Here is a 27825-nt window from a genome sequence, read left to right as displayed (position 1 = left end):
AAAAATGAATTTGTTCCATACTTTACGGACACAGTGTCTAATTTAGCATTTTGAAACAGGAAACCATTTCGAAACAAGAGCAAGCTATTCACACAAAGAACGAAAGTGAAGCGACGACAAGTTGGTAACGCCGGCGAATACCTGACAATTTATCAGATCGTTATTTTTCTGGCAAGCTACCAGAATTGAATCATCCTCAACCTCACGCATTATGTTAATTAGCTTGCTCTAATTGCGGGGAAGACCTAATCAGCCGCAGACAGTCGGTGTCAAAACTGCGAGTATATCCGACGCTACGTATACCATTTACCAGGTATCTCTGGCTGCTTTCCCGGGATGTTCCTGTGCTTTCCTGGGGCGCCTTCAGTTTTTCTTCCCCCAGGTACGATATCTGGCAAACCCAGTGAGTGATCCACATGAACATCCCTGCCATCAGCTCGGGGTTGGATCTTAATTAAATCAAAACAATAGATCCACGTGCAGCAAAATTAATTACTACGGCTCATAGAGGGTATAGCTTGACATTTTTAGGGACTAGAATAATATCTTACCGATCTTCCTTGTGGGGTCGGAGGCTTCGAGAGTTTGAGAGTGATATCCTTCTTCAACTTCAATTATCTTGAGGGCGAAACAGATTTCTCATTGTGTTTAAATTTTTTTTCACTTGTAATATGTAGTTTTTTGATATAGATTTCTTTCAGACTTGAGAGTCAATGTTCAACTGTCAAAACTAAATTAAAGTAATTTGAAGTTTCGAATTTCAATTTGACTCTTTTCTGTGATTTCTTTTTATATTGCAGAAGGATTACAATGTACGAATATTTTCTCTAATTCTGTAGTTAATCCGTTCATTCTGCCCATAGAGATTCTGCCCCATCTTGTAGAATAAAATCGTGCGAGAATATCGCAGATTCATCATCTGTCAAATTTGTGATACAGAAAACTGTTCTATCAACCCTCATTTCTTGATGCAAACATCACTGAACCGTATTGAATGGAAATATTTCATTAATTTCAGTAAAAATCCAGTGAATTAAAGAATAGTTATTTATAATACAAGTGCAGAAGGCATTGATATTCTTCCACGAGTTTTGGAATGAACGAGTGGTAGAATGAGACTTCTGTACGAGTATTATACATTATTTTCTCTAATTCTGTGGTTATTCCGTTGATTCTTCCACATCTTGTAGAACAAAATCGTGCGAGAATATATCAGAAACGCACAGTTTTCATGGTTATATTTTATTATTCTATGTTGGCACTCCGAACTTTCCGCCACGGCTTTATCTGTCAATTCATCAATTTGCCTTAAAGAAATCAGTTCTGCCAACCAACATTTTTCAATGCAAAAATCACTAAATGATATTTATGAAAATATTTGATTAATTTCAATATAAATGCAATGAATTAGAGAAAATAATGTATAATACTCGTACAGAAGGCTCATTCTATCACTCGTTCATTCCAAAACTCGCCACTTCGTGGCTCGTTTTTGAATTTTGAACTCGTGGAAGAATATCAATGCCTTCTGCACTTGTATTATAAATAACTATTCTCTAATTCATTGCATTTTCATTGAAATTAATGAAATATAATTTAGTGATTTTTGCATTGAAAAAGGTTGGTTGGCAGAACTGATTTCTTTAAGGCAAATTGATGAATTGACAGATAAAGCCGTGGCGGAAAGTTCGGAGTACCAACATAGAATAATAAAATATAACCATGAAAACTGTGCGTTTCTGATATATTCTCGCACGATTTTGTTCTACAAGATGTGGAAGAATGAACGGAATAACCACAGAATTAGAGAAAATAATGTATAATACTCTTACAGAAGGCTCATTCAACCCCTCGTTCAATTGAAAACTCGACACTTCGTGGCACCTTTTTTCAATTTTGAACTCATGGAAGAATATCAATACCTTCTGAACTTGTAAATAAATGAATATTATACAGAAAATATGTATCGTGTCTCCCAAATTCGTTGTCTAGTGAGGGAATCTGAAAATCGCTTGAATCTGAAAAATATGAATGGCACATTTTTCGGTCTCGATTTTTGAGAGAATTGAGTTGCTGCAAACCACAACCTCATAAATTCAACTATGTCCAAGTCATAAGAGAAATTGTAAAATGACGTTAAATAAAAAGTTCTCATAACATCTTTAAAACTGGTGTTATAAACATAAAATAAAAACATTCTATAGGCACTTTTTTCAGTCATCAAAATTTCATAAAAAATTTGTTTTTTTATAGTAATTTCGTACAGGTCACAGCGAGGTTACCTATAACTTGGGAACCATTAGAAGTAGAGAAAAAATATTGAACTTTTTCAGTCCAGTAATAATTGGTACTTAGTTGATCTTGACTAAAACAAATCTATCAAAAAATTTAGGAATAACATAGTGTAACCGAGCAGTTTTGAGGGCATTTCAAGGTCATCTTCAGAAACTAAGTACCATTTGTGAAACCTTGAATGTCAGGAAATGAACTTGAATAAAGTTCGAAATTGCTCAATTATAGAATGTACTTCCCAAATTGTTAATATGCAATTCTTGGTAGTAAAACACTAAAAACATAGACAGTATAAAACTAGAAAAAAATGAATAATTTGTGTGTCGATTATAAAAATCTTCACACAAAACTTAATTACATTCTGAATGATCACGTTAAACATAAAATGGAAAAAAAATAGTCGTACCGAATTCGGAAAAATGATAATTGATAAAAAATTCGATGAGAGGATATTTGATTAAATTCAATGTACAGGGTGGGCAAATTTCGATGTTTTAGCACTACAACTTTTGGACCAGATGAGATAGACAAAATCTGATACCCACTTCTCGATCTCTTTTTCTGAGAAACTAACAGGGGTAGTATTCATTTTTGGCCACCTTCTTTTGTTTTCGAGTTATAAGCGAAAATTGGAAAAATGGCGATATCGAAAAACATTTATATCTCCGCTAATACTGATGATAGAGCTCTGAAATTAAAACATTACACAGGCACTTTTTTACTTAGAATCCAGTGGCGTGCTCGTATTTCCAAAACGATTTTTAATTACGAAGCTATGACCCAAAGTTATGTTTTTTCAAATGGGAACACTAGATTTTTGTGCCATTTTCTGAAACCTTAATTTTTCCTGATTTCAAAAATATATAACATCGTATGATTCGTATCAAAATAAATAAGAGAAAATGGTCAAAAACCTTTTTTTACTTAAGAGTCTCAATATTTCTATGGTTTCAACTGTTGATGAGCCTTACTATAACAAGAGCAGTGTCCTGCCGTCAATCTGATTATTTCTATGCTTTTCACTTATTTCTACAAAATTCGAATCTATATTTATTTTATACAAATAGTTTCGAAAAGATAAACGAACTTGGAAAAAGTTTCCTAGGTAGCTTGAACACAGTTTCAAATATTCATCTATTGAAATATCGAGAAGAGGTGTCGACTGTGCATTGTGCAATTGTTGTCATTATTGGGTTGAATATTATTTCTTGTTTGTCCCTTCGTAATTAAAATGTTGAGTTCAATCATATATCCATTGTTTCATATGCTGTTTAAAATGGATTGGTACTTGTGCGTATCGATTCTGGAAACCTATGTAAATAATCTCCTAATACATGCATCTCAATACAACTCTTTCGATTGAATCATTCGATCTTGTGGTTTCTCCGTTATTTCCGAATCAATTTTTAAATGAAAAATTTATAAAACATATCAAGATTCGAATTTTGTAGAAATAAGTGAAAAGCATAGAAATAATCAGATTGACGGAAGGACACTGCTCTTGTTATAGAAAGCTCAATTTTTCTGTGTTCATCAACAGTTGAAACCATAGAAATATTGAGACTCTTAGGTGAAAAGAGGTTTTTGGCCATTTTCTATTATTTATATTGATCCGAAACATACGATGTTATATATTTTTGAAATTAGAAAAAATTAAGCTTTCAGAAAATGACACAAAAATCTAGTGTTCCCATTTGAAAAAACATAACTTTGGGTCATAGCTTCGTAATTAAAAACCCTTTTGGAAATTCGAGCACTCCACTGGATTTTACGTAAAAAAGTGCCTGTATAATGTTTTAATTTCAGAGCTCTATCATCAGTATTAGCGGAGATATAAATGTTTTTCGATATCGCCATTTTGCCAATTTTGGCTTATAACTCGAAAACAAAAGAAGGTGGCCAAAAATGAATACTACCCTTGTTAGTTTCTCAGAAAAAGAAATCGAGAAGTGGGTATCAGATTTTGTCTATCTCCTCTGGTTCAAAAGTTGTAGTGCTAAAACATCGAAATTTGCCCACCCTGTACAGCAGAATAATATGAGTCGCTCGTGATAGCATTTTAAATATTTGACGTAGATGCCCAATTTAGATTCCATTTGGAGTTTTCGTAAAATTTCCTAAAATCTTTTCAGTTGAGGTAACAGTAAAGGTGTGTATTCCATTTTAGGAATCTTTCGTATTCGAGTTTTGGATAAAACGACCCCCGGTAAAAAATGCCATGTAAATTTGCAAAATTTTTGATGCAAATTTCAAGGCGTACAATTCTTCCAAATCTCGTTCTACCCCAAACACACATTTCCACACCAATCGTTACCGTGTTGGGGGGTGATTCAACCCATACACAAAAAACATTTCCATTCTACGCCCTCGCAAAAAAAAATACGCGACGCCATCCCATTTAACCAGGCATGTCTTTCACAAATCTAATCTCCAAGTCCCACCGCTTATGTTATTGGGGACAATCACCCCCATCTGCCGTGTGAATACCTGCTTGAAAGGGGCCCATTTTCGCTAGATGTAATCTAATCCGGTCTCCCAAATCCCGCGCGAAGATGTATGATTGATTCCTCGTATGCAGCAGGTCGAGTACATTTCAATTTTTCGAACTAGCGTCTTACCCGAATAGATGGCGCTCTTTCGTCGTATGAATCACGAACTAAGGGCGTATTGAATATGAAATATTCGCGATGAGGCAATATATGTAAGTTTGACGGTGTTCTATTTTGGGAAGCCGTATACACTTTTCGCGTTGTAGGCGAGACTCGAATGGATAAGTGAAGGTGAACGTATTATATTTTCGCTGAATGGGTAATCCGAAAATGGAACAGCTAACGTATATTCCATCAGAAATATTGCTGTTTAGAGAAGCGTTGCTCGGTGGTCAGTACCTGGATGGGTGACCGCTCTATTGTATATCAGCTTCGACTAAAAATATTAGAAATTTTAGGTGTCCAAAACACAGATGTTCTAGGTTTTTTGTCAAATATTTTATGAATATTTCGATATTCGAGTTGTTTTTTGCTTTTGCTAGGAATCTTCACGGCATTCAGAAGAAAACATACAGAGTGGTTCACCGGGATAGCCTATTAGACGCTCAAATAGCAGCTTGACTTGAAATCAATTCAAGTTCAAGTCAAGTAGTAGTTTTTCAGTGTCAAGTCAAGTATTTATTTATTAAGTACTTGACTTAAAAACTACCACTTGATTAGAACTTGAGTTAATTTCAAGTCAAGCTCAAGCTATACTTGAGCTTGAGCCAAGTACCTTAGTAATCAAGCCAAGCCGTACATCCCTTATGTAAAGATTGTTAAGTCACTTAAGTATGGTGGTAATGCAATAGGAACTGAGGACTACAAACTCATCATTGAACGTACTATCGATGAAATACAGTCAAATTTATATGAAAGAGTGATGTAAAATTGGGTTGACAGAAGTACGTATAAGAAGGAGTTGTGATGTTGTTATTGATCTTATTTTTTTTAGATAATGGCATAATGTAGCATTTGAAAAATAAAATTGTGCTTCACTGAATTTTCTATATTTTTCTCTTTAATTTTTAAATTGAATAATCTATTAGAAAACCCATTATAAGTTGATGTTTTTTTTTATTCCATTTATGTGCTAAATGACAAACTGGAATCTGATTCAAATATTTTTTTATCGAAAGTAATATCACATTCAAATGGTCATCTGTAAATAATTCAATCTAATCGTAAATAATCTTGGGTTGAGTTATGCGGTACTGATGATCCCTAACAAGGATGAAACCGGTATATCGCTACTCTCCTTCGAGTGCATTCTCCTTGAGTTACTTTCGATTTTGTTTCCTACGTAATAACGTGGAAATCTTCTGCTTGACAACGGTTATGTGGATGGCATTTTGCCGAAAAATTAACCAGATAAGTAATATCTTAAGATATTTATACACTTGGAACTCGTACTTTTTTTTCTTTCTCTTCATGATAAAGTGAGTTATCCAAATATTCAGCTTCTGCATCGGAGAAAATAATTGAGTTATTCTGCTTCGATAAGAATCCGATCCACAAAATATCTTTCGTACAAAGTTCTTATTTGTGTCGAATTTTTATGGTTATTTGCAGGTAAAGTGGATTAAATGCCAATATGCAAAAAGATACAACAAGATTCAAGAATGTATTAATTGATTTTATATGCTCTTTAATTTTATGAAGGAAATTGTTACAAAAAGATAATGTGCTAGAAGTATCATTTAATTCTATGTTTTAAGTTATGTTACACATTTGTTTCAGACCAAGAAGTTCAGTTCAGATTGAGTAAAATGAAGTATGTATATCTACATATGAAATTTGAACAAGACCTTGACTTCACGTCGGTTTTCAATTCAAATATAGAAATAAGCTTTTAACCATCGACTTAATCTTCGACTAAATCATAACGTATAAGAGTGAAACTTCTTTTCAAATTTAAATATACATACACGCCGATTATAATGTATGAGTGCAAATAATGGATGCGTTATTTCTTGCCAATTTTTTCCACCTATAGGTACTATTTCAGGGGACATATTTCATGTGAATCACCGAAGATCAACCGGCACTAATTCATAGCTCAATGACCGAAATAATAAGATTATCACCTCCGAGTGACAGAAATTGCGCATTCTCAGGCCACAATCCGAAATCTTCAAACCATAAATAAAGCGATGTTAAGTCTCGTGCTAGAGAAAACAAAATTTATTGAACAGAAACTGATTTACAATAGAGGTAGGCACCGGAGAGGGATCATATATGAAAGGCTGATTTCAAAATTTACTAACGTGCCAGGAATACGTGTCTCCATTTAGGTTCAGGTAAATAATCTGGCCATTTTTCGATGCGTCTTAAATAAAAGTAACGATGAACAGATAAGAGGAATGCCAGAAGGCTCGCCAGGATAAACGAGAGTGTTTTAGATGTCTGGCTTCATTATAGTCGGTATGTTGAATTGGGTTATTCTATTGCTCAAGTTTTTGACAGCGATGGGGACAAAGATATGCTATGTGTGATATTACAATTCATTATTCTGTTCATCGCAATCCGATGGAAAAGGAACGATTCGAGAGATATGTACTCGAAATAGATAGGTTGATTCAATTTTACTATTTATCTGGTTCAAAATTTCTTTGATTCTCATTTACTATTTCAAAAATCTAATATATTTCGCAATTATTAGATCTTAGTATCAGCACATTTTCAAATGAAAATGTTTATAGGAAAAACACAGGCCAACAAAATGAAAAACAAAATTGATCCCGGAAATTCAAGAACTAGTTATAAATGTATTCAAAGTGTTGATATTAAAAACGCCATCAGATTTTTTCATATATCAAAATAAAGAAATAAATTCATATTGAAAGACGCAAATAGAATATTCTAGTGGAAATTAGGATCTAATCAGCTGAAAAAATACCTGAATCAACCTCTTCATGCCAGGTTAACTGGCCTCGCTCAATCCCATACTCTAAAATATTTATTTTATTCTTGGAATTTCCTATGACCCTCCCTTCCTATACCTGCTTCATCCCAACTAATTTTAAAACTCAGAAACATCGTTCCTTGGTCGTACTCGATTAATTATTTTGCTATAATTTGGTGTAAATTTCCATTCTTTTATATTAAACTATCAAAACACTGAAGTAATGACATGCAGAGGTAGACGTAACTATTTAAATCATACCGATGTTCTTTTTCGTGAATGTGGCGAATTTACTTCAAAAGAAAGCAGAAAAACTTTTTCTGACTGTGGAAAGAATTTATTTTGCCATTGATTTTGGAGATCATCTTGAGCCCCACATTTCGTATGTACATTATCGACAGAGAGCAGTTGTAAAGTTGGTGCACCAATGGATTGAAGAGAATCGCGAAACCATCATGACGAATGCTATTTTGTCTCGCATATTAAAGGCATAAATAGGAAAAATAGACAGATCCTGATCTAGGTACATACTGCAAGAAGATCTGTAGTGAATTCGCAAGAAATACCCACTAAATCCTTCAGCAGTCTTCCACTTCCAGACGATGGTACTTCTATATCATCTTCTGGGATGTTTCTACATTGTCTGATGAAGTTCAAAGAATTCAATCTGATGATTGCAGCTAATTTGGAGCAAATTTAACAACTCCGCAGTGTTTCAATCGAAGGAAAAAGAAATATCTAATAAGGGACTTCTCGAAAGAGTCTGCATCCAGATTGAAAAAGAAAGAAACGAACCTAATTTTTCCAGGTTTTAAAATAACATTTCATCGTCAAAGGAATAAAATATGAACGAACTCTTAGCAAAAATGGGTTTGATAGAAATCACTCCAGATAATTGGCGACATAGTTTAGAATTCTACATAATGGTAAATATAAGGTGCAATTTCTATTGGTCATTATACTACTTTAAAAGACAAATTTGAAAAAAATTGCACTCGTTTTGAAATCAAATATAAAGAAAAAATGATTAACTTCCTCTTTGGACAGAAAGGCGGCTATAAAAAATATTTTTTATGTACTTGGGACAGCAGAGCTTTAATTTAGCACTGACTAAACAGGAATTGGCCTTCAAGAGATGTCATGATTGAAGGAGAGCAAAACTTAATCAACGAAACTTTGCTTAGAAGAGAAAAAATATTACTTCCTCCTATACATATTGAGTTGAGGCTGATGAAGCAATTTGTGAAAGCTTTGAATCGAGATGAAATTTGAAAGGCCTCAAATAAGGCAACTTGTTAAAGATCCTCAATTCATCACATCAGTAAACAAGACTGAATCTCAAGTGTTACAGAGTTTTATTGTGAATCATAAAGTAGAGAATTACATAGAGTTAGTGGAAATTACGCTTTTAAATTTTAAAATGAAAAAAGACTAAAGATGTATAGAGATCACGTCAACAACTATAATTTCACTAGAATATTATAAACATAGGTACATACTAACAAAGGAGTAATTAATGTTTTAAGATCTTATGTTGTAAGAAATTCTTAAAAAGTATATGGTTCCATATCTAGGCACAACGTATTCCATTTGGATTTAAAGATGTGATTCACTACGATAATCCCAAGCGCAGAAAATCATGTGGATATCCCGGCCATGCTTCCATGTCTACGGCCAAACCGAATATTCATGGTTCCAAGGTCATGCTCAGTATTTGGAGAGACCAGCTCGGCAAAGTGTATTATGAGTTGTTAAAACCGATTGAAACAATCACAGGCGATCGTTATCGATCGCAATTAATGCGTTTGAGCCGAGCATTGAAAGACAAACTGCCGCAATACAACGAGAGACATGATAAAGTGATTTTACAGTACGACAATGCTCGACCCCGTGTTGCGAAAATGCTCAAGACACACTTGGAATCGTTGCAGTCCAACCTCACCCGCCGTATTCTCCAGACGTTGCTCCCTCGAACTATCACTTGTTTCGATCACACAGGCACATGCCCTGGTGAACCAGCACTTCCGGTCTTATGAATAAGAAAAAAATTGGATTGATTCGTGAATCGCTTCAGAAGATGCACAGTTTTCTCAGAGCGGGATTCGTACGCTGCCCGAAAGATGGGAGAAAGTAGTAACGGCGGAAGTAAAGTTGTACTCCTATGTGTATGTTTCGTGTTTCACAATATTCCCTTTGAAACAATATACGATTTGTTCTTTCCATAAAATTAGGATGCGCCACTTGGATATCAGATAGATATCACTATGTTTAAAAACCCCCAAGATCCTCCCTTGTACTGGTGTATCGGTGGTTTTCTTGAATCAAACCTTCAGTTTAACTACAGTTATCAATCCACCCTGTATCTATCTATTTCCCATCAACAGCGTATCACAACAGGACAGCGCGCCAAAGCGACGCGCACATACACTGAAAGTGTCGCCCGCATTCCACATAATCGTAAATTAATCAAACCTAATCGATATTCCAATATTTATTCAATCATGCCCCCCGTAGTCGACGGAATAATAGCCATTTAATTCGCCAATTCAGTGTACCAACGTTCATTAACCATTGTACTAATTGTAGTCGGTATAATGGCCGTCGGAGCGCCACCAGCTCGGACCAGACGGTCGCACCTCCACGCGCCCGTTTGATGAAACAAAAATAGAGGTGTCTCTGTGTGTGTTCCGGCCTTTCGGAAGCGTCGAAAAACAGGTTCGGACGTAATTCGAGCGATAATTGTCGAATTTCGAATTTGAATTGCTAATTTCGGGCCGAAACGGCCGGTGTTGTCATCGTCGGATATTTTCAGGGTGGTGTTTTACGCGTTTGCAAACACGGATGTCGCGGTTGAACTGGCGTAATGTCATGTTATTATGGCAATAACAACAATTCAGGTGTCGAGGTTCTGTGGTGTCAAAGGAACTGGGGAAAAAGCAATTAGTTATGCCTTCCGTTTCGTTTGATACGCCTTGCGCTAGCAGAATATTGTGTATTTCTACCTTTAATTACTTCTTGGTCTGTTTTAAACTCAAGGCTAATTTACACGTGTCAAGTATCTAGAGCAAGTTACTAAATCAAGTAACTAATATCAATTGTTGGTGCGTCTACACTAGGGATTCATCAAGCCAAGTAGCTTGACCAACTTGACCAACTACTTGACTTTAAAATCAAGCTCGTGAAAAATTACATACTTGAGCTTGACTTGACTTGCTTTTAGATATTAATTGCTCGACTTGATATCAAGCTACTTGATATCACTTGAGCTTGAGATTCACGCGTCACACGGCATATATTTCTGCAATCTCGTGCGCGCTTAGACTAAATAAGGGGATTCCTCTAGCGCCGAGAGACTGAAGCATTCGCCAGTGTGACTCTATTAGTAGTTTTCCCACAATTCTATAAAATCTATTTCAATAATATAACTAATGAATTTTAGTAGTTTCAGAAGTTACTTTTCAAACTTGGCCAAAATGGCCAAGGATTTTTTATTAACGCCAGCATCTTCAGCCCCTGTTGAAAGACAATTTTCCAGAGCTGCTCTTACAGTTACTTGTAGTGATTCGCTTTAGCTACTTGATACTTGTGATTATGGGTATAATAATGTTTCAATATATTCCAGTCATATGTGGTTTTTACAGAAAAGTTTTGAGGTAGTTTAGATTTCTCCGGTTTTATATGTTTTCGGGTGCTGAATCCGAATCTGAGGTGAGCCACCAATGTTTCGTGACGGAACATGGAAAAAAATACAAAAAAAGGCTCGGAAAACACCGAACATTTTTCTTTAGAAATTCAAGTTTCCTGATCTGCGTCAATCTTATAGATAATCGTTCAAAGAAAACAAATAAGGAAGAACACAGAAATATAACTGCGTAGGAAATTCTATATATTCAATTGATCGAGCAGCTGACTAGTAAGCGAAAAAATAAATAATAATTAATCACTTTAAAAGCCAGTAAAAACTCATTGAGTCTGTTGAAGTAGGTAGGAAGGCATACAATATGATATTCGTACCTTAACCTCTGTATATAACGCGTAACGAAAATACTTTAATATAATTAAATCCAGTTCAGAGTTGACAAAATGACTCAAGAAACTTCATTCCTGATGGGGACTCCCACGACCGTTTTTTTTTTTAATTCTGACGTTAACCGATGATCCCTTCCAGTAATTTATTTATTTTATATTGGACTTCCAGTCAGATTATTGTCCATTAAAATATTTCGAACTGATCTGATGAAAGATTCATAGACAAACCTCCGAAGATTATTGGTGGAACTGAAAGAGCTTGGACAAGATCTAGTTGATCCTAATTTCTCTGATCCGCTTCTGTCAATGTGAGCTTTATGATTTATTATTAAATAATAGAGAACGCTGTAATAGCACATCCCGTCGTCTTGAGTCGAATAAAAACATGTGAGAATCTAAGTTTCACATTATAAAATGATAATAACGAAGTTAATATTTCTCTAAGTTTTCGGAAAAAAATATTTTACTGTAAAAGTAAGATATAAGCCGAACCTCCCAGTATGATATTAAATTTGAGGTTTTGTGATTAGTTTTATATTAAGATTGATCATACAGTATGTCCAATAAGAATTATATACTCTAAATGTTTGTATTCAAATTCGAGACAAAATGAAACAATGAAACAGTCGTAGTATTTTTTAGGAAAATAATAAACAAGTCAAGTTGAGGTTCAATTATTTTTACGGTTTCAAATTACCTTAACGATGCTTTTAATAGTATCTCATATTAAGGACTGTTCACATATTGATCGTGATTACTCAGAATAGTGGCGATCATCCAGGATAACGTATTGTATTGTTCAAAAATGGAGAACAAATGAGAGATTTCAGGGTTTTTAGCGTCAAAACTAGCCTTTAGTAAAACTTTTGCCTACTGAACTATCAAAAATTTAGCCAAGTTGACAGGAGGCCACTTTTAGTAACAGATTGTGCGGTATCCTTCAAAAAAATTCGTTAACGTCGTCCAGAGCTTTTCTCCTAGCTCTAGAACACGATCCATGAACTATTGCAGAAAACATAATTGAAACAAATTCTTTTTTGGAAGATAAAAAAACACATAATCATGCAAGGCTAATACTGAATATTTTATCACTTATGTTGGATATGATTTTTTGAAATTTTCATGAAAATCAGAAATAATAAACCATAGTCTAACATTTACAGGGTTTTTCAGAATCAACTGGAAGAATAAACTTCAAGGCTTAAGTCGCCGAGAGGTAAAAGCTTCCTGCCTTCATGGATAGCAAATGGACCACTCACTCTCTCTGAGACTCGAACACAATTTTGAGAAGAAATATACATGGAGCCGAAATTGAAGCTGGAAAATTCTCTTTGAAAATAAACACTCGTCGATAACACCTGACTTATTCCCTCCGTACCTACACGCTTACGAAAAATTCAATGAGAATCAAAGTTACAAATAAAAGCTATTTCACCTCCCCACGTAGAATGAGAATATACGTAACCTCAAGTCGAAATACGGGAATTATTTCATATCGACACGTTAGAATGGGTGCCCCCCTAGGAAAAATTGAATTGGAAATGCAACGGATGGAGTTGAGTTCTGCATTCTGAAGAATACGGGGTTTTGCGTCAATCCTTGAAGGGTAGGAACATTCGCATTTTCACGAATACGTTGTCGAACGTCAGGGGGATTAGATTTTTACAGGAAAAGTAGGATAAGTGAAGCAGTATGTACAAAAATTGTTATGACAGTAATATCATTCAACATGAAGAAAATATGTTGTTCGATATTGAATAGCAAATTGAAAAATATTGGTGAACTTATTTGGACATATTTTCAATTTTCATACAATTTTTTTTAAACCTTGAGACTTAATTCCACTAAACTCTTCTCTGACTTTTGCTTATATCTTCGATGATGCAAAATTCACTTGTTGCAACGTTATAGATCAAGTATTGTTAAGAGAATGGTTTGATAGAACTGTTGCTTAAAAAAATTAATCTATGACCAACCCAGAACTACAGTTTTGAATTTGCTGGATTGGAGTTGGCGTTATAAGATTTTTTAATATTGGTGAATTCCTTGAATATTCACGTATCTCCAACACTGACACTTACATATTGTATTATTTCACTTCCATGATGATGAGGATGTTGGTCTTACCTGAAACAAAAAATGAAACAGTTAATTTCTCATCTTTTCTTGAGCAGTAAAATATAAATGTTTAATATTCAATCCTTTTGCTCGCTCTTTCCTGTGCTCTTACAATTTCAACACAATTTTATTATTCTGTGCCCAACCGTAAAAACAATAACTTTGGAAGGAAGTTATTGCCATCTAAAATTTTGTTATCTCAATAAAACGAAAAACTGTAGTTACTTGTAGTATAACGAAAAAAGGCTAACGCAAATTTGAAGGATCATTCAACTAGGTGAACCAAAGAATTCTCTAGCAAGAGGTCGATAGCTCAAAAACCATTGACCACATAATGGATAAATTTAGTGTCCCCATATCGAGTAAAAAAATTAAAAAAAAAGAAGTACCTAGCTATATTAAAATCAGTTTCAAGGTTCCTTTCTTAGAGAAAAATAATGTGTCCGCATCGTTTCCTATGGCGCTCACGTCGTCTTTCTTTCAATATCGTATTTTGAGGTTAAATCAACAATGATAACAAGATCAACAACATTTGACAGAACAAATGTAAAATTTTGAAATGATGCCTTGATTGGTCAATCCTGACAAATAACGTATTTCATTCGAAGGAGAAGCGACTTCTTTTGGCTCGCCTACAATTTCACTTCTGCTTATGAAATAATATACTATATAACGTTACAATTGCCATGAGACTCTAAAGACTGATTTCTAGGGGTGGTTTGGCTTATTTGGTAACAAAGCTCCTACCCAGGTTTTTACAAATTTAATGAAATTAAAAATTTACAAAGATCGATCTCTGAACAAATAATTGAAAAAAAAAATAGGTTTTTAATGAATTATTGTGCTATCAGGATGGACCTCTTCTGTAGATTATTTTCAGCCTTCTTCCCAATTTCCATTTAGCGAAGTTGATGTAATAACACCAGATATTACGCAGGTATTCTCTCAGTTTCAGGAACTAAAGTGGTTTAACGTACATACTATTCCAACTTCTGTATCTCAAGGAAGTACTTCTTGATATTTTTCAATCCCAAGAGAGGTTTCTGTTGTTCCAAACCCACGGGAGGTGCGAGAATCCCGACACAATTCTCGCCGATAAATTATATTCTAAATCTCAAATTAAACTAGTAATGGCTGAAATCTAAAACAAGGTACGTATCTTTCCTGAAGTCTCGAAAATTATTGAAAATCTTCCAGAGAATTCTCTTTGTTTCTTTCTGCAGATACGCGCATCCGCATCCCGACCAATCGCATACGATGAATTGGCAAATTACCGCGTCTTTGAAAATTCCAGTAGCGTAACATGAATTGAAGCGTGCAAAATCGTTGCAACTATCTTTGATATAGGTTAATTTAGTATTCAAACAGTGACATTGAGCAAATCGTAGGGGTGATTGAGAGCCGACATCAAAATTTAGTCTGCTCAAGGGCGCTTCAATTCTCGCTACATTTGCTCTAGAGGCTACTGTGATAATAATGAAAAACTTAAATCACCACATCACATTATCGCAAATCTCCTATAAGCACGAAGCGTGTGAAAGATCAAACTATACCGCCATAAGAAAACCCAACAGCGTTCGTCGTGTTCACATTTCCGTCTATCCCAAATGAAGAATCCGATAGATTTCCAACGACCCAATGAAAAAGGAGAAGAAAAATCGGATGGCGTACTTTCCGGAGCTCATTTCCCGGCACAAAGGGCGGAGTAATTCTGTTACATGCGGACGTAATGAATTCTCACCCAGAGAGCGGCAGCGTGTCTTTCTTGTTTTACCTAATATTGGAAAATCGAGCCAGTCATTTCCTCGCGACAAAGGTTTCTCGTGACACGATCTTCCGCATTAATTCCCTCGTACAATTCGTTAACAAATATTTGTATGCGGCGATTCTAAATCGGGAAAACCGCATGGCGACACCAGTTGAATGCGCCTTCCCTGTAGATTTGGTCACGACACTTTGTTTGGACATATTCGCGTGTCGCACGACACGTATTGTTCTGTGATATAGGTGGTCGATACCCTTGTAAGAGACAGAAAAGCTTTTTACGCTTTTCCTGGTGTTATGATATAACGCTAGAATCTCGGCAGGCGCAATTTTTTCATTCTAACAACAATATAGAGAAATTAAAAGAAACCAATTATTAATTATTGGCTCTGGATGTCTTTAATATCGAGAAACGGGGGTTTTATGAAGTTTACTTATTTTTTTCGTATTTGGCACACATTTTGTCATTACTAATTATCGAATGAACTCACGTTTGAAAAATTTTTTTTTAATGAAATGGATACACTATATTTTTTCAACCCCCTCTCATTCTCCTACCCAAGGTGTTCTACGAACTTTGACAGATGATGGCTGCATTCATTCTGAACTTTTTTTTCTATGAATAAAGATCCGCTTCGTTTTCGTGAAAAAGTTACAAGAATTTAAGAAAAAGTGTTATGGTTAAAATCGGAAATATGTTTAAGTCAATCTACCCCAACTAAAAAAAATAAAATTGTCGAAATAAGCACCTTCGGCTCACAACGTCCATTTTCTTGCTCGGCGGAATCGGCGGATCATAAAGGGTTTTCCAATAAGAGGTTTTATTTTGTTATTCAAAAAAAGAGTATACTTTGAGATAAATCAATATGGACTTTCATTTCATTATAAAGAGAAAGGCATGTCATTATCGATGAAAGCATTATCAGCCGAATAGCCGTCACGGTTAAGATTGCAGCACCATAAGTAATAATTTTAAGCTGGTATAAGATATAGCAAAATATTTGAAACATCCATTTTTCAGTAACACCCTGTAACTCGAGAAGGAATCAAGATATATATGATCTGCTTTATGACAAATTATTATTCAGAAAAAAAGGGATCGTAGGTCTACGAAAATTTTTTCTCTGAGTCTTATAGTTCTTGAGGTGCTCTCAGTGAGCATTGAATTTGGGACACCCTGCACTACTGTACAGTGTCTTTCATTGTACAGGGTGGGCAAATAAGCGAGGTAAGCGGATATATCTCAGGATCCACTCATCGTAGAGACTTGCGGTAAAAAATTTTACCACTAAAGTGAATAAGGGAACACTCTGGAAATTGTTTTGAAGTTCATACCTTTACCGCTAGGGGGCGTAACAGCTACCGTCGAGTAGAAAAATGAATTTTACTCGAAAATATTTCATATGAAGTTGAAGAAAAATTATAATCACAGTAATCTTTGGAAAATTCTCTATCTTTTTAAATTGTCACTTTCGATTTTACGACATCAAATAAGGGTAGGTGAAAGGGAGAAATCTGACTGATTGAAACGCCTGTAACTTCAGTTTGGCTCAACATTTTCGAGCAAACTAGATCTCGTCTGAAAGATAATATCTTGTTGATTGAGGACAAAATATACTCATGATATATTTGTTTTCGCTGCTTCCGATATAGGGCGCTAAGTCAAAAGTTCATTGTTTTGTTCATTTTACTCCGAAATTTCAAATGTAATGATAGGATTTTTTTAACAGAAACAGAAATTCTATCAAATTTGCATGAAAAAACCAAAAGGTCGCAAAGCGATAGCTTCAGGCGTTCTGAGGTTATGGCCGAAAGAAGACACAATTTAGTTCTTCAGTGCATCAGATGAAGAAACTCTTTTTTCGGCCATAACTCCAGAACGACTGAAGCTATCGCTTTGCGACCTGCAGGTTTTTTCATACAAATTTGATGGGATTTATGTTTCTGTAAGAACTTAAAGACACAATTTGGTTTTTCGCCGTGCATCAGTTGAAGAATATCTTCTTTCGGCCATAACTTCAGAACGCCTGAAATTATTCCTTCGCGACCTTCAGGTTTTTTCATGCAAATTTGATGGAATTTCTGTTAAGAAAATCCTATCATTACATTTGAAATTTCGGAGTAAAATGAACAAAACAATGAACTTCTGACTTAGCGCCTCCTATCGAAAGCAGCAAAAACAAATATATCATGAGTATATTTTGTCCTCAATCAACAAGATATTATCTTCCAGACGAGATCTAGTTTGAGCAAAAATGTTGAGCCAAACTGTAGTTACAGGCGTTTCAATCAGTCAGATTTCTCCCTTTCACCTACCCTTGTTTGATGTCGTAAAATCGAAAGTGACAATTTAAAGAGATAGAGAATTTTCCAAGGATTACTGTGATGATATTTTTTCTTCAACTTCATATGAAACATTTTCGAGTAAAATTCATTTTTCTACTCGACGGTAGCTATTGCGCCCCCTAGCGGTAGAGGTATGAACATCAGAATAATTTCCAGTGTGTTCCCTTGTTCACTTTAGTGGTAAAATTTTTTACCTCAAGTCTCTACGATGAGTGGATCCTGAGATATAGCCGCTTACCTCGCTTATTTGCCCACCCTGTACAATGACAAAATGAGAATAAGTAAACGCCAACGTGTCTTTTACCGTTACTCTGTATGAAATTTTCATTGTATACAACTTTTTGACAACTTCTGTATAACTTCTGTATAACTCTTAATACATACTAGCTGCAAAAGAAACAGCAACACCCAGAAGGAGCTGTTTAAATTTTATTTTTTTTTCGATAAAACATAGATTGTGTAGCAAGTAGTGAATGATTAAATTTGGAGAAAAAAATCGTGAAGATTTTTTTTGATGCAAACAATGTTTCGATAATTTCGTGTTTGCTAATAAACATACGGAAGAGCTGAAATTTCATTGGAACTAACTATGATCAGATCCTAATACGAGGTATGGTGATCCCGAAAATTAGAAGTTTGCGCATGATCAACATGCACTCTATATCTGGAAAAGCAGAAATTGGTCATCAAAGACAGCATAACAAATTTTAAAAATCAGACGAAGTAGATCTACAAAGTTGAGTTCCTTCTTCTACTTCAATCTGTCAGGGTAAATCCGTACACATCGCATAAAACAATTCAATATTTAGGAAACGCGTCTGGTCGCATATAAAATGGCCGATGACGCATTACACAAGTGAAATAATAAACTGGATAAAACGCAGAATAGAAGTCATAAACCGTAACTCAAGATTTTATGGCTCCTCGTAAAATTTCAACCTAGTAGTAAAGCGAACGGCCAGATATGAATAGTTTAAATGTTTTTGATGCATTTTATTGGGGCAGTATAAAATTATTGGCCGAATTCGGCACGTGACGTCACTGTGAAGTTGCTAAATGCCGTAGAAAGAGGCTTAAGGGCGATTTTGGGGGGTTAGAGTGTTGACATCGAGGGTCAATTTCATCCGAATGCTTGCTTGACCAATCGCGCGGTTGGAGATGATGGAGAAATTATTCGATTTCTATGGTTGTTTTATTCAAGAGGTTCAACGTTTAATTTTCTGAAAAAGGAATTTATAGTTGAGCAGTAATCGGCTTTTTTGTTAGGAAAACCATGTTGAGCATTTAAGTAGCATGTTGGAAGAAAATAGGCCACAACTCCCGAAAGCGGTTCTAGCAACGTTTAATTTTGTTGCACAGAAAGATTGCATTGATGTTACCTATAGAAGACCTTTTTACCTCAAATTTATTCAGTATGTTTTGTTGAGATCCGGAGAATTTATCGTTTTGCTGGAAATAAAAAAAAAATGTTGAAAATAAAAAAAAACTTGAAAATGTAATCGAAAATTTCTAGTCAGCCTTAAAAGAATCAACAAAGAATCTACGAGACAAGGAATGGTTTATAAAGGAAATTATATCAATATGGGAAACTGTTTTATCTGTAAACAAAGATAAAAATTTTCAAGTGGATTCTAAATTATCAAGAGTGCACTTTACTGCAGAAAACTTCGTTTGAGAATTGTTTGATGTATACTTGCTATTTCTTATCTTTTAATATTCTGAAAATTCTTCAAAAACTCGAATTTTTCAGGTCATATTTTGATTTGGAAAATATTTATCATCAGCAATAATTGGCCTACTATTTGAATAATTGTGTGATGTAATAATTCGTACAAGCTCTAATCTTCTGAGAAGCCAAGAACATGAAATTAATGTCAATTCAGCTGAAAAACAATCGATATCACCTGAAATGACACTTCTCTTTCGTATTAGGTACATAAATGGAAATATTGAAGTTCTAATTATAAAAACATTTTATTGACATGAATAATCACCTTGTATAAAAAAAAAACATGCAGATATTACATAAAATAATGCTAATTTTGAAATCCGAGACTGAACTTCGTTTGAAATTAATCTATTTTGCACAATCATTTCCTTGAATGCAAGCATATTCGCGAAACGAAAACATAAACATGTTTAATTGAAAACTGCAAGTTGTAGACTAAACAGTATTTCGATACTCGTATATTTAGCTCATCCAGGTCATATTTTTGCGATATACAGAGTGAATTCAGAATATTAGGCTCAGAATTTTTCTTCTAAAGGAAGAAAATATGAAAAATCATGTGGGATTCCACATAAAAAAGTGATTTTATACGCTGAAGATGAAGTATTTATACCAAACAATGAATATTTGAAAGAAACTGAAGATGAAAATTTGCCAACGGCATAGATTGAGGTACGTGAAAAAAATAATATATTACTCATATCTCAATAATTTACTTCTCCACATCTTTAGTCCCACGTGAATGAAACTTTTGTAATAAATCAAAAAATATTAAATTAGATAACTAAAAATATATGAAACAATCGATGACAGATAGCGAAAATCCATCACAATTAGCAAAGCTCGAATTTGAGCATGACCAGATAGATAAAGAAAATAGCAAATATTCTTCTTACCACAAATTCAAAAGTGAAGCAATGTATCCATTTCTTGAAATTATTCTATTTTTGACTATATTTGAAAGAATTTAAAAATATTTTGAGAGTCTGAATGCATGAATAAACATTATTCAAAAAAATGAATGTTTAATTACACTTGATGAAAAAAAATTGTTTATGAGAAATTACTATTAGACCCTGAAAGCAATAAAATTATCAGTTAATACCTGAAAATACGTCAAAAACAGAAGTAGTTTCTGCGCCAGTTTTAAACATAACTAACACACAATAAAACTCAATTTTCATTGCTTGGGTGGTTTTCCTGATTTTTAAATGAAATCGAACTCTCAGAATTGCATCTGTGCATGAAATGGATATTCTATGTCTCAACTCATCTTCAATAATAATAACTGAAGCAAATGCTTTTCCTGCAGTTGCATATGATATATGGAGCTATAGAAGAGCTACACCAAGATTGGACACTTGCCCAAACCGTTGATCTTATATAGCGTTTTCATTCTGAGAAACCTCAAACCAAAATGTTCCTTTTCAAATTGATATCATGGAAGGTTTTCCACTCACATTCAAATGAAAGGGGGAGAGAGGGGGAAAATGTTCAACTAGAGAGTATGAGTGATGCTCCACGGACTATTCAGCTTAATATTCAGTTGAATATTCTTCCTTAATATACCTAGTGAAAAAACCTCGGAACAAACTCCAAAAAATACCTCATGGAATATTGTCCCAAAAAATTTTCGCAGAGTATCCAAAATTCCCCAAATTTGGGGGAAAATATCCCGATATGACAACCCTAATTTTGTCGGAATTCAGTATTTTTTCTCCAAAAGAGGAGCGATATGATTCAATCCCTCCAACTAGGGATTCACACCTTAGCTTGATATTCAGGCTATTCGACTTAATATTCAAGACACTTGGCAAGAGCTTGACTTGAAATCAACTAAAGTTCAAGTCAAGAAGTAGAGTTTCAATGTTAAGTAAAGTACTTAATAAATGAATAATTGACTTGACATTGAACTTGAGTTGACATAAAGTCAAGCTCAAGCCAAGTAGCCTGAATATCAAGCCAAGCCGTGAATTCATACCTACAACTCTGAGATTTAGATGAAGTACAATTTATTGCTGGTGAACAGGTGCTATGGACTATTGGTGCGTTTTCTCTGCTGTTGATGGTATTCGAATATTTGTATATTCAAAAAGTGATTAAGGAGCTGTTACTCCAAAAGTGCTTTCTATTCAGTTAAGGAATTTCTCTCTGATTCATTAATCAATCAACAGATTGACTTGCAATATTTCCTGACTTATTTTATACACATTTTTAAGTGTTCTGAAGGATTAATATATTATTATTGTAGGATCCAGTAATTGTTCCCTGTAAATAATTGCGAGGGTCAACCGGATGCTTGGAGACCTATTAGTTTCTTCGAATATCAAAGGCATGACAGTTTCGATGAATTTACAGGGAACGAATTGTTATTGTACATATAATGTAAAAAGGATGTGTAATTCTTCGGGGTGTCGAAGATGTGTCATGTCGGTTGTAAAACTTAAGAGATTTACTGGGGTTGGGAAAGTTCGACAACAAGACGGTTGTACCAGATGTGTTACATCTGTGTATCAGGTGCTAGTCCTTCGAGTATATTCGATTTCCAGGAATCCGCGAAGATCTTTGTGGGCGGTACGGCAAAATTCTTATTGGACTAGGGGATGGTACTTTCCCTAAGGGTGTGGTCAAGCCGAAAGAAGGGAGTTCGGTATTCTAGGAGGGTAAGTTCCAATCGGCAGAGAGTACAGTTCAAATTAAGCTGAAGACGGGTACAGTTCGACTTAAGCCGAAGACGAGTCAAGTTCGGTCGGTCAACTTAAGACGTAAGACGAAAAGACGGTTCGCGGACTAAATTAAGACGAGTTAGAGACGAGACGACCGAAAACTTGAAGTACGACGAAGACGTGATAAACGAAGACGTTTCGAGTAATCAACAAACGAGTTAAAGACGAAATTCAGTACCGTAGTGAGAAACTTGTAATTAAGACGTAATAAGGATCTTCTCAATACTGAGTTTGTACTGTATAAGTGTGGCTTTGTAAATAGATGTAAATAATTGAAAAGAGTTTAATTATTACAAATCCAACAAAGCCACGGAGAAAAAGACGAAAGGCCAGGTAATCGAATCATACCTCTAGACGATCGATTAACCAAGCCCACATTATTATTATTATTTATATAGATCTAAAGGAAAGTCGACTACAAAGCGCTGTATTTCAATAAACATCATCACTAACGACGCAAAAAACATCCGCCAGCAACAAAGAACAACTTCACCCGAAGTGAATTGAAGGGAACTCGCAGGTTGAAATATGAAATCGCAAAATTGGATCGGACGACTTATTCGCCTTCTCGCCGTGAAAAAAAAAAATAAACCACGTGTCGGATATCGACCGGTCGTAATCTTCGGGACTTCCGGGGGATTTTCCTTTTCAAGGAGCGGTCCTTTCGTGGGGAGCAAAATGACCAGCGCGGCGAGACGCACTGAGAGTTTCGTTTTCGGGGCGATTACTCACGTTGGACTTTATTTATTACAATGGGGATGTAATCCCCGAGTAACTCCGTATTATCCTTCTTCGGGATATTCCTCTTGTTCGGGTTAATAGAATTTCTTGATTTATAGTCCGTCTATTGACGTCTTGGTGGATGTTACTTTTTTAATGAGAATATCGATTCGATTTATGTGGAGAGGGGGTATTAGGTTCGGGTTCATATATGTGAGTTATGGCGTTATATTTGCGGGAATTGTGGTGTAATAACAAACACTTCTTTATAAGGTTGCAACGTTCAATTAATTACGTCAGGCCTGTATTCGTTCAAATCTGAGTTATAAAGGGTGTTTTTTTTTAGAGCTATAGAACTTTAAATTGCAATAAAACAACGATGGATTATTCGATTGACATGAATTTTATTTATCCGCAAGATAATCTTGTGGCATAACATTTTAAATATGATTTCTGGCATATGACCGCCACGGCTGGCTCGGATGTAGTCCAATCTGGACGTCCAATTTCCGATGACTTTTTCCAACATTGGTGACCGTATATCGTCAATAGCACGGCGAATGTTGTCTTCCAAATGGTCAAGGGTTTGTGGCTTATCCGCATAGACCAATGACTTTACATAGCCCCACAGAAAGTAGTCTAGCGGTGTTCAATCACAAGATCTTGGAGGCCAATTCACCAAACGTGTCTTTCAATAAATCGATTGTGGCAAGAGCTGTGTGACATGTTGCGCCGTCTTGTTGGAACGTAACGTTCTGGCCATCATCGTTTTTGAAGAAGTACGGACCAATGATTCCACCAACCCATAAAGCGCATCAAACAGTCAGTTTTTCTGGATGTAACGGTGTTTCGACATACACTTAAGGATTAGCTTCACTCCAAATGCGGCAGTTTTGTTTGTTGACGTAGCCATTCAACCAGAAGTGCTCTTCATCGCTAAACAAAATTCGCTTATGAATGGTTCGCACAGAACCATTATTTTCGAAATGAAATTGCACTATTTGCAAGCGTTGTTCAGGCGTGAGTCTATTCATGATGAATTGCCAAACCAAACTAAGAATAAATCACTTGACAGCTGTTAAATCGGTCGCCATCTTGAACAGTAATGCCAACTTAAAGTTATATACCTCGAAAAAGAACACCCTTTATATTATGACCTCTAGTTCATTCATGCGCCTCTTGTACCTTCTTGTTTTGAACAGTCACATTTTCAAGTCGGTATTGAATTAACGCTTTAGCCTTATCTTTTTTGAACAATTTCATTTGTGATTCATTTTATTATCTTTCTTATTACTCACATCTTTTTTTTTGTTCAAGGTCCGGAATTTACGTTCCCTACGCCTCTATTTAAATTTCTCCTATGTTCCACTGTTGTCTGATCGGGAGACTTTCCTCCCTACTTCACTTTTTCCATTCTATTCAGTTCTTTGAAAGAAGTATTTCCTCTCATCTGTCACTCTTATTTTGATTTGTGGTATCTTTCTCAATTCCTTATTCTCATTCTCTTTCAGCGTCTCTATTGTATTCTTTGTTTGTTGACTATTTCCTCAATAGTTTCAATTTTCAGTTCTTTTCTGATTTGTTGGTTGATTATAATTCATGGGGCGCCAACCGCTGTTCTGATCACTGAATTTAGCGTACTTTGCAACTGATCCTTATTATTGTCTTTTGTATTGTACCAGGTAACTCCTGCATACGTAATGCTTACTATTAGCACTATTTTTATTATCTTCAGCTTGTTTTCTAAAGAAAGTTTAGTTTTAGGGTTGAGCAGCAGGTACAGTCTCCCGTGCAATTGCCTTGCCTTTTTTCTGTTTTCTTCTATCTGTTTGTTAAAATTAATTCTCTCATTCAGTATTACCCTCAGATATTTTGCTTCCTTTTTCCATTCTATCATTTGGTTTTCTATTTTGACGTTTCCTGCTTTCTCTTCCTATACTGCTGTTCCTCCGAAGTAGATTGCAACTGTTTTCGATGTATTCACTTTGAATATCCATTTCTTGAAGTATCCCATCAGTTTATCTAGGTCTATCTGTAACTGCCTAGTGATTGTTTTCCGAATTCTACAGTGATATATGGCAGTCTCATCTGCAAACTGGGCTATCTGGCATCTACTCATTTTCGGTATATCTGCCATGTATAAGTTGAACATCAGCGGTCCTATCACCGATCCTTGGGGAACTCCGGCTACTATTTCTCTGATCGTTGACCTGGTACTATCGATATTCACCCTAAATTTTCTATTTGCCAGGTACGATTGTATCAATCTCGTAAGTTTGATTGGAAATTTCATCAACTTCATTTTGTAAATCAGACCCTGATGCCACATTTCATCAAATGCCTTTTCTATATCCAAGAAAATTGCACCGGTATCTGTAGAGAGGTTCATTTGCTCCTTAATATTTTCCGTTAGTGGTACCAGTTGATGAATCGTTGAATGATCTTTACGGAACCCAAACTGGTGCTCTTTCTTATTACTCGAGAAAAACCATTTTATAGCATAACTCGCTTTGCTTGCCAAAGGGGCTTCGCCCCTTGGACCTCGTCACTATTCCGGTAGATCCCTCACTGGGTATCTGTCAAGAAAAAAAAAACCAGAATCGTGAGCTGTTTTTAGACAATCCACCCGGTATACTCGTTTGATTCTAGGAGTGGTGCTCCATATGATTTTTTTTCCTAGGATCTAACGTTTGTCCCCTGCCCACATAAAAATATATAATGCAAATAACTTTTCATTATGACAAAAATGGTTAAAAGAAAGGGTATCAAAATTTCTATCATTGAAGAAAACATCAAATCTCAAATATCGAGATAATAACTAATCAAATATGAGATTGTATACTCGAAATCCGCGAGGAAAAATCTAAGGTTTGGAAGTTTTCCTGGTACTTCGATGCGATTTAGAGGGGGGTCTTATTCTTGTCATTTTTGCTCTAGATGGTCCCGTTCAGGCTATGATTTCGTATCTCTACATACCCGGATTCTTAGCGGAAGGGCTGTATCTATATAAGACATGATTTTATGGAAAATGAAGATATAAATTCAACAAAATGAAAAAAAAAACAAGTTAAACGAAAGTGTCTGTAGCGGGTATTTCCAAATCTGACAAGAATTACTTTTTGGTCCATTCTCAAAATAAAAGATTTATGCTATTTTGGCCAAAGGTCTTTACAAATTGCAATCAGTCTCTATCGTACCTACGTCTTCCAAAGTATTCACGTTACGTTCCTCATGTGATCTTCTCTCAGAATTATCCTCAAGATTCTCTATGGTACTTCAATCCGGACTCCGAGCTGGCCATACCCTGATAACGAAACCGACTTCCTCTAGATAATTTCTCACGAATCGAGCGTAGAGTAGCGTGAGGCCTGGCATCATATTTCATCAGCAAAAATATTTGCCCTATATATGGCGCAAATAGCATTACATGTGATTTTAAAATCTCCCCTATGTACCCTTTAGTTGTACCTAAGTTTTTTATTGATGATCACAAGTTCTTTACGACCAGTCTAAGGAATAAAACGGTAGTGAGAATAACATAAACTCTTTCATGAATTCTTCGGTAATTCCAACCTTCCTCAAACAATATTACTGTTTGAGCTCATTCTTCGCGTATAAGATTTTGTTTTTCAAGTCAATAAAAAAATTTACAAAAAATGCTACAGTGACACTAAGCATTTGAATTTCACAATTACTCTCTGTTTTTTTCCATAGCCTGCAACTAAGTGTCTAGATATCTAGATACACCAACTACTTCCGTGCTGATGATGTTAATTTAATTCAATAATATCATGTGATGCAATAAAATGGTGAAAGAAAGATATAAAAACGAAAATGTTGAAAAACGACAAAGCTGAATACGCGCAAGTTTAATTCTAACTTGGTAATGTAACTGTTACGTTACACTCTACAATGTATACAAAAGTTATGGAAAAACAGACTATAATTGCGATACCGATATTTGTGAAATAGAAGTTTTTATGCGCCTACGGTTCAAACACGAATGTTAGGGAGAAAATGAGCAGTCATTCAAAAAAAAACGTCCAAATCGGAGGACAAGTTATAGTTACGACGAAAATGTATTTTAAACCTCTGCCTAATTTTCAAAGGTGCGCTAATCTATTGTCGAAGTATAGATAGATGAAACTCCACCAAAAAAGTTTGGTATTAACGCCTATGCTTCGTTGGAGTCCTATGAGACACATCGAAGCGACTTGGATAAGTCTATCGAAACCATGGGCCACATCAAACACCGTAACTCGTATAGAAATCAATATCTAATCTACGATCCACTCGACCATGCAAATTCTCGAGGTGTGAAAACAATTTGTATCCAATAGATGTATGCTCGTTCCAATGGTTTAATTAATTGAATAATTATACCAAATTGGTGTAAATAGATTCGCCATTACCATCCAATCCAACCAGTGAAAAATTTCTCTCACCACTTCGGTTTGGAGGGAGCTTTATAACGTTAAATGGCATGAGGCTTGAAATTGTTATTCTACGACTAATTTCGAAATTTCCTCTCGATCGAATTTATTATTTTGAAATGATCGGAAAATAGTACTTTACAATATAAGTGCAGGAGTCATTGATACTCTTCAACGAGTACAAAATTCAAAAACGAGAAGACAGAACTCCTGAGAAAATTTGAAAATGAACGCT

General features: G+C 35.3%; 1 protein-coding gene across 6 annotated transcripts in view; it reads right to left on the bottom strand.

Annotated features, from left to right (window-relative positions):
* The window catches only part of LOC123681141 (polypyrimidine tract-binding protein 1), a 592501-nt gene that overhangs the window by 328967 nt on the left and 235709 nt on the right, over nucleotides 1–27825 (bottom strand). The window contains exon 1 of one of the 6 annotated variants that reach the window (XM_045619370.1): nucleotides 552–682. The exons of the other annotated variants lie outside the window; for them this stretch is intronic. The gene's annotated coding sequence lies outside the window, so the exon portion shown is untranslated. Of the gene's footprint in view, nucleotides 1–551; nucleotides 683–27825 lie in introns of those variants that run through there. 6 annotated transcript variants of the gene reach the window in all.

This window comes from Harmonia axyridis, chromosome 5, assembly GCF_914767665.1.
Source record: "Harmonia axyridis chromosome 5, icHarAxyr1.1, whole genome shotgun sequence".
Classification (NCBI taxonomy): domain Eukaryota; kingdom Metazoa; phylum Arthropoda; class Insecta; order Coleoptera; family Coccinellidae; genus Harmonia; species Harmonia axyridis.
Note: the sequence above shows the minus strand (reverse complement) of the source record. Positions and strands in the feature narration are given on the sequence as shown.